This window comes from Lolium perenne, chromosome 7 (assembly GCF_019359855.2).
Source record: "Lolium perenne isolate Kyuss_39 chromosome 7, Kyuss_2.0, whole genome shotgun sequence".
Classification (NCBI taxonomy): Eukaryota; Viridiplantae; Streptophyta; class Magnoliopsida; order Poales; family Poaceae; genus Lolium; species Lolium perenne.
In genome coordinates, this window is record NC_067250.2 from 203753141 (window position 1) to 203762088 (window position 8948).

Consider the following 8948-nt stretch of genomic DNA (forward strand, 5'->3'; position numbering starts at 1 on the left):
GCAGAGAATGTCCTTCAGGTAGTGCTTCCCTGAACAGTGTCAGCATATCTTCAAATGCAGCATTTGTCATTCCCCTAACATTTTTAATATTGAGCAATCTTACTAGAAACTGCAGTTTAGAAAACTTCTTGCATCCTGGGTACAACTGCTGGCCACCATCATTGACTAACCTCTTGTATGATTCGACATCTTCATCTTCACTATCATCTTCACTCCCTTCTTCTTCTTCTGAATGCAATGAACTTCTATTGTACATGTCAAACCCATCTAACAGTAGCTGGTCAATCTCATCTCTAGCATTACTAGTATCTTCTAGAGAGCTAGATTGCGTGTCAAGATCATTGTTAACAGCTTGTTCCCCACTAAACAACCAGGTTTTATATCCAGGCATAAAACCAGTACAGATTAGATGATCATTTACAGTTTCTACATCATACCAGAACCTGTTCCCACAGTTTTTACATGGACAAAGTATCTTACTGTATTTCACTTCATTTCTTAGAGCAAATTTCAAGAATAAGTAGACTCCAGCTGCATACCCATCTGAAGACCTTGAAGCTTCCATCCAATTCTTATCCATTTTTACTATTTTTTAGTAAAACTTAGAGTTTAAATAGAATCCAGTAATGAACTAAGCCATCTTATATTAATTGATACATTGCAGTAATCCAGTAATCAAGCAAGCAATCAATTAACCAAGTAATACAGGAAGGTTAGCATGCAATCAATTAACCAAGTAATACAGGAAGGTTAGCATGCAATCCAGCAACTACAATCCAGTACTAGAGCAATCCAAGTATTCAAGCAAACCAGCAAATCATAGTCAATTTATAGCAAACCAGTGATACAGGAATTTGGAGTTGGAGGTTCGATTCACCACGTACCAGACGAACTCGCCTCCGTGTTGTTTGAGCTCCTGAATCGACGGAGAAACGATCGCCGCGTATCAACCTTAGCTTGGTCTCCACTTGGATTCACCATGGCTTGAACTCCAGTAGGATTCAGCATGGCTTGAACTCCACTAGGATCCACCATGGCTTCAACTCCACTAGGATCCACCATGGCTTCTGGAGGGTCGCCGTCAGCAGAATCGGTGGAGGAGGGCCGAGGTGGAGGAGATCTAGATGGGTGGAGGAGGGCCGAGGTGGAGGAGATCTAGATCAGTGGAGGAGGGCGGCGGCGAAGGAGGGCGGCGGCGGAGGAGGGCGGCAGCGAAGGAGGAAGGCCGAGGTGGAGGAGATCTAGATCGGTGGAGGAGGGAGAAGGTGGAGGAGGGCGGAGGTGGCGGAGAAGGGCGGCGGCGAAGGAGGGCGGCGGCGAAGGAGGGCGGCGGTGAAGGAGGACGGCGAGATCGGCGGCGGACGAGATCGGTGGCGGCGAAGGAGAGCGGCGGTGGAAAACGAGAGAGGAAAAACGACGAAGGAAAACGAGAGAGTGAAAACGACGAAGGAAACCCTAAACGAGAGAGTGGAAGGACCATTTGGTAAAAATGAGTTCGGTGGAAGGACCATTTGGTAAAAATGAGTTCGGTGGAAGGAACCCTAATCGTTTTGGTAAAAGCAATGCTGCTTTTAAACAAAATAATCATTTGGTAAAAGCAATGCTGCTTTTAAACATGCTTAAATCCATGTTTAAAAGCAATGCTTCATTTAAACTCATTGGAATACATGCTTAAATCCATGCTTAAGTTGGCTTCTATCCATGTTTATAAACATATCAAGGGAATCACTACTGCATAAGCAGTTCATCCATTTATCTGACCAAAACACATGGTGAGCAGTTACCTATCTATGAATTTTTTTTACCAAATAGACAATGTAAAAAATGACTTGTTTCTACTGCTAGGACCAAGTAAACCAAGCTAGCAGTAGAAGCAACAAGTACAAGATCAATTGTACATCTTGTGCAAAAAGAACAACAGAATTTTCAAAAAATGCAGCAGCTATTGTTGCAAGAAAAATTCAATGCAAATGTGATGAAAGCACAAGTGCATTAGGAATTCTTGCATTGACATATATAGTAATACAAATTCAGTTAACTTCCTAACACATAGTAATAACACACATATTTGATCATGCCATCATCAGGTCTTACATAAGCAGCACATCAACAAAAGTAAACACCAACAAGATGTGTTCCATAGCAGCACATCAACATTAGGCAACAACAGGATGTGTGCCATAGCAGCACATCAACAAAAGTAACCACCAACAATATGTCTTCCACAAACTAACAGTAATTACATATTGCACAAACTACAGTCAAAAGCACCAACATAAACTAAAGCATCTTCAGTCAGCAACCATCTTCAATCAGCATAGCATTAGATGTCTTCTATCTTGTGGACAGAGACACCAATGTAGTCTTGCGTCATATCAAGCCTGATCAGAAGAAGAGAGCCTTGAACTATGGAGTTGGCCTCACAGAAATTGTCCATGTCTTCTCCATTCAGCTAGACGACCAGCCTGCCCAAGACCCCAGTTTGAATGAAGTAATGCCCAGCAATGTCTTCACTCATAGTCCTGCTAGAAAACCTTGCAATTCCCCTCTTTGGGTAATTGTAACCATGGACAAAGTTCTCTGGCAGTGCCTGCAATAGAAACCACATGAATAGAGCATTAAGCAATACTGAATGTGAAATGTATGAACTGTATGAACTGCAGGAACTGTATGAACAAGGTTTTTGAGCAGGGAGATTACCAATTGCTTTGTTGTAGCATCAACTGCATCAACTCTGTGAACAATGTACTGAAGCTCATCAATTGAGTCCACATCTTTTGATGCATCCTTGTACATTTCCCAGACTATCTCAGTCATGTCTGCTTCACCAACAGCATGCATGTTTGAGAAAGTTGTCTTGTAAAGTGTGCCTCTGATCTCTTCAGGTACATAAATTGGTCCTGCAAAAATTTATAAAACAGTGAACACAAATTAATAAACAAACTAATTGTCTGAACAAGTTTCCAAAGGAGTCATGTACATACCATTCATAAGATAGAAGGGTTTCTGGTTTCCATCAGGATCTGCAACAGTTACTTGGAAGATGCCATCACCAGCCTCTTCTTCATACTCCATGCCTTCTGCATCTTCATCAGAAATCACATCTTCACTGTTATCTTCAGTAGGTAACTTGAAGGTGACAACATCGTTGATATCAACAAGGTGTGCCATCAGGAGAAAAGACCACCAGGGGCCACACATGGTTGTGGAGTTTGTTGTCTTCTCTAAGTAGAAATCGAGCATGTGGCCAGCAGCAAGAGCATGCAACCACTTGTCACTGTACTTGTTCAGTTTTTCCTTGAAGTAACAAGGAACAGTCTGTTCAAGCATGAAACGCAATGTGAGATTAGTCTTGCAGATAAATAGAAATTAAACAGTCTGTACAAGAAATTGTTGTCGTCAGAAACCCACCGGCGGGCAGCGACGGGCAACACAGTAGAGCCGGGAACAACTTAGGGCTGCGGCTGGCCCTGGTCCCTCCGAGCGACGGCCCGCAAAGCCTCTGGTACACACGTCCGATGCTGGTGCAAGGGCGTGCCACCTGACCTATACCAGTCGGGAAGGTGATGGAGATGCCTCGCTTAGTTTCCTGCATGGCATACACGTAAACATTAAATACGAGCCTCGATCGGCTCTCAGGATATCCTGTGAATCGGCTCAAAGAGCCGATCCACCCATGATTCGTACGAGGTGCACGAATATATGGTGGTCCTGCTTGATCAAGATAAAGCTAAAGCGATCTACGACGATTTAGGGTTTTCACCGCATAATCGGAACATCCTACTCACGATTGGGCCTCGCGGCCACGCACGGTGATCGTAAGCCGATCCTAGATAGGGCCTAAAAACCAACACGAGGTTGATCCCCGGAACATCCTGTCTAGGACTAGCAAACGACACCCTACGTGCCGCTGGATCCTCCAACCCTTTGTAAGGCCTAACTATTGCAGATATTAAACTAATCCTTGAAGAAACAAGGAGCAACCGTAACGGATCGGATCTACTAAATAATGATCAAGCGGGGTGCCGCCCCTACACCTAAGATAGGTGTAAGGGCGGCTAGATATGCAAGGGTTGCACTACGACAGCATATGATACGAAGAACAATGCGAACCCTAACGAATCTAAGATAACTCCGTTGCTCGCCATCAAAAAGGCTTCGATCTGAGCAACGCGTGAACAACATAAAGCTTGTGCTGCCTAGATCGCAAGATGCGATCTAGGCAGCATGATGCTTACCGGTAGAAACCCTCGAGACGAAGGAGTTGGCGATGCGCCGAGATTGATTTGTGGTTGAACGTTGGTTGTTGTTTATTCCATAAACCCTAGATACATATTTATAGTCCAGGGGACTTTCTAATTCAGGCGTGCACCTAACCGTGCACGGGTCAAACTCTATCTTCTAATCTAAGATGCGATCTACTATATTAAGATACACGGGCAATCTAGCCCAAACTCCTCGTGCAAGGCTGCTTCAGAGATCTTCTACGGGTAATCTTCCACGCCCATCTCCCTTACGGCCCATCTCCTGATTTGGCCAAAATCTGGTGATAACACATGCCCCCCTGGTTTTGGTAATGATAATTTCAAAACCACTCTGTCTTTCCTTCGAAGGGTCATGTCGTGGCAGCTCAGAACCGTCGCAGTATTCTTCATCATGATGACTTGCCTTCCCAACTTCTCTGCACGATTTGACAAATTTGGCCCCACCTCCTCGGAAACTGCTCGAGCAATAAATCTTTACTCTACCCCCTTTATTTGCAGCATCGAACAGTCCACCTCTTTATCCTCCAGTTCCAAACCAGCCGTCAGCCAAAAAACCCTCTCCCTCCATAGCCATGTCGTCCTCTTCCTCCTCTTCCATTTCTCTCCCACCCTCTTCCTCAAGCGAGTCGATCCCAGGGCACAACCAGATGGAAGCGTACAACAGGCGCGCTCCCAAGCATTGGGATGAGCAGGAGTGGGACTTCGATTTCGTGCCAGAGGGCCGACCTGAGGACCTCGTCTGGTCAGATGGGGCCATGCCCCTAACTGACGGGGAGGATGACCTTCGGTTCCTGATTGACGGAGCACTGGAGGCGGAGAGCAACGACGACGACCCTCCCTTCCGGGGCAAATTCACCTCTGTCACCAAAGAAGAAACAGAGGATGACGAAGACGAAGACATCTCCTCCGGCACGAAGAAGGAACAGGAGGACGACACCTCCTCCGATGAACCGCCGCCAAAGCGCATCCGTGGCTGGGCCTGGTCAGATGAGGACGATGATGATGACGAAGAAGAAGCCTCCGCTGAAGGTCACAGTAGCAGCACCGAGGGATTCGTCGACAGCAGCAATGAGGGCAGCTACCCCAGTGACGGCGAAGACGGCAACAGCCCTTAGAATAGGGACCTACTAGTATAGGATTAGCAGTAGCAATCTGTCCCTTTTGCTGAACAATCGGCTTCTCTTTGTAAGAAATCTTATTATCAATGAAAAATTTCCTTTGATTTTGCCGATGTTCTTTATGCTGATTTAGCCGATTTTTCCTCATCTGACTTTGACGATTGTTAGCCTAACCAATGCTCAATGACCAGATGGGGCCACGCCTTGGTCTCTCACGATAATCTGCGAGACAGGCCAATTCAGTCATCCTTCCAAGTTAGCCAGCTCTGCCGATGACGATAGCACTGGGTGCAGCCGACTGCAGCAGACCGGCGATTTGATCTTGAGCGGGCGTTTTTAAGAGAGCCCCGGAACTGTTGCTGAATCAGCTTGGATGCTGAAACTGATAACTCTGTAACAAAAGCATCATTCTTCAGAACAGTTGCGATGTAGAGCCAGCTGATTCCAACAAAATCGGCTCCCAAAGCCAAGAACCTCTCGGGCGAGTTGCCCCCCGAGCCTCATCCAAAGCGAGCCAAATGCGTCGCCATCGGTTTCCAAGTTATAATGCAGAACCAGCCGATTCCAACCAAATCGGCTCTCCAGAGCAAAGATATTTCAGGGCGAGCTGCCCCCCGAGCCTCTTGATTTCCGGAAGAGCCGTCGTACTGAAAAGCTTTGGAAAGATCAGCAAATCTGTTCCTTGAACTAAGAAGCCTCAAATATAATGGCTTCCCAACTCCTCCTTTGCGCCTTGCTGATCAGATCGGCTCATCATCTTTGGCAGACTAATGCAACTTCCGGTGAGGATGTTTTTGAATCTCTGATGCCCTCCTAGACTCTGGGCGTAACAACCTCTGAAAGTGACATTGATCAAGCCGCCACCTTGGTCCATGCCAGGCAAAACGCCATAGCCGCTTGACTCGTCATCGGCTGTGCTCATGCTCCTAGGATAGGTATGCTCCCTTTGTTGGACTCACCCTTAACCTGATCTGTATGCTTGCACTGGTACTGCTGAACTTAGAGACTTTGCAGAAGGAGTTGGAAGTCTTGAGAAGGAATTTATCCAGTAGAGCCTCTCCTTGTAATTCAACAACTGCTCCATCGGGCTTCTGCTTATATCAGCTGTACCTCCTTTCATTCTAAAGTCGATGTCCTTGCATCGGCTAGAGATTTTTTTTTTTACGGGGCCGATTTTTCTATCGGCCCCCAATGTTTCACTGCACACATGTTTATCTGCACATGTTCATCTGATTATTAGATGCCCCCCGAGCCGAATCTGCCAGGTGACTGCAGATATCGGCTTCGTGGTTAGCCAAGGCACTGTATTTGCACGTCGGCTCCGTTAGGATTCGTGTTGACTCTCATCCGCCGACGTGACCGCTGCCCAACAGATCGATGTTGAACACAAGCAGAACATGTGGTGAAGATAATTTTGGCCGATTGCTGAAAATCGGCCTCCATATTGATCGAAACGCTCAATGAAGGTCTTGTAATTTTCCTTCATAGATTTTTGGGGCCGATCACAAGGATCAGCCTCGCCACGTTTTCTCATCGGTTTGCTCTTGCTACTCGGTCAGGCCAGTGGATAAGACCAGCCTCACCTCATCCTTTGTCATGTCGATGCGCTCGCCGTCGTCCACATTGAGTGCATCGTTTAATCCTGGAGCGCTAAACTCCATTGGAAGGATGAGCACCATGTTTGTGCCAGCCGATGTTTCATCATCGGCTTTCCTTTGCTTGGGGCGCCACTCCATTTTCCGTGGTCGACCCTCTTCATCCAGGGTTCGCTAAATTTTCGCGGCCAGATCAGGCCGCGCCTTCCTTAACGTGTGCAGGTATAACCTTTCGGCTTCCTCCAAACCACGCAGTCGCTGAACCCTACGCTTTTGGGAACGGCTAAGTCCATCAGGGCACCACCTTGGCCGGTGGTACCTGTCTTCTTCTTCTTCTCCCTCGTCTTCCAAATCCTCGAGATCTTCCAACCGAGGGGACTCAGCGCGTTTGCTTCGAGGCGGGAGAGGCCCTAAGCGTTGGAACACGGACACGTTGGCTGCCTCCTTCTTCTTCTGGTTGCATTCTGGGCAATTGCCGATTGTAGGCAATCGGCTCATTCCTGAATCCCAGCAGTGTCTGAAGAAGGGACAGTCCCAGTGCCTGTCCTCGTCGTCTCGCTCCCTTGACTTTTCCTTGGCACGGCGCTCGTACTCCTCCTCATCGCGATCATGCCGACGATGTCTTCTGGCTTCTCTAGCCGGACGATCTCTTTCATCATCATCGCTGGATCGTTGGCGTTGGTCATACTGACTCACATACTTGTTGAGGAGGTGATCAGAGAGGGGTCGCTGATATCTTATGTTCTTCACTTCTCCCTCTGTGACGTAACGCTTGCCATCGTGACGGAGCCGATCGCGTGGAGCGGCCTCCTCTGTGTCCTTGCTACGAGAGCAACGGCCCTCGTCTCCATCCTTGCCAGCGTGGTGTCCAAGTCCTACCATGTTGATGCTGAATGAGGATCCTGGCTGGCAACCTTCAGGATAAGTGCACTCCACCATGTTAACGGCGGGGAAGGGGTGGGTGTCGACCTTCATGGCGTACTGGTTGAAAATCAGACGTCCTTGTTCTATCGCCATTTGGATCTGCTGACGCCACACCCTGCAGTCGTTGGTGGCATGGGAGAGCGAATTATGCCATTTGCAGTATGGCTTTCCGTTCAGCTCCTGTGCCGTGGGGAATTTGAGACCTTCGGGTATCTTCAACTGCTTCTCCTTGAGTAAGAGGTCGAAGATTTGCTCAGTTTTGGTCACGTCAAAATCAAACCCCCTGGGCGGGCCTGGTGGCTTTACCCATTTGCAGGAAACGGGGGTTGCCCCCCGAGTCCATTCAGCCACTGCTACCTCTTGATCTCCCGCAGAACCTTCGTCTTCATCTGCCTCGACCAGGACTACTGCACGCTTGAATTTGTCCTGGTACAAGTCTGGATGGCGCTGTTCATATGCTGACAGTTTCTGAACCATGTGCGCCAGTGAAGGGTAGTCTGCCTGGAAGGCCATGTCCTTGAGTGGCGCTGCAAGGCCCGCCACTGCCAACTCGACTGCTTCCTTTTCAATCACACGAACCGAATAGCATCGGTTCCTAAGATTCCTGAAGCGCTGGATATATTCTACCACAGTTTCTCCACGCTTCTGGCGGATTTGTGCCAGATCGGCAAGGCCAGACTCGGAAGCTTCTGAGTGAAACTGCATGTGGAACTGTTCCTCAAACTGCTTCCAAGTCCGGATCGAGTCCGGTGGCAACGAGGTGTACCACCCGAAAGCCGATCCCGTGAGGGACTGTGCGAAGAACCTCACGCGTAGTGGATCCGACACTGAGGCCGTTCCTAGCTGTGCCAAATATCGGCTCACATGCTCGATGGAGCTGGAACCATCTGATCCGCTGAATTTGGAGAAATCAGGGAGCCGATATTTGGGTGGTAGCGGGACCAACTCGTATTCATCGGGGTACGGCTTGGAATAGCCGATTGTCCTCCTTTTCGGCACCATGCCGAACTGGTCCCGCAGGATCGTGCTGATCTGATCCACGGTGC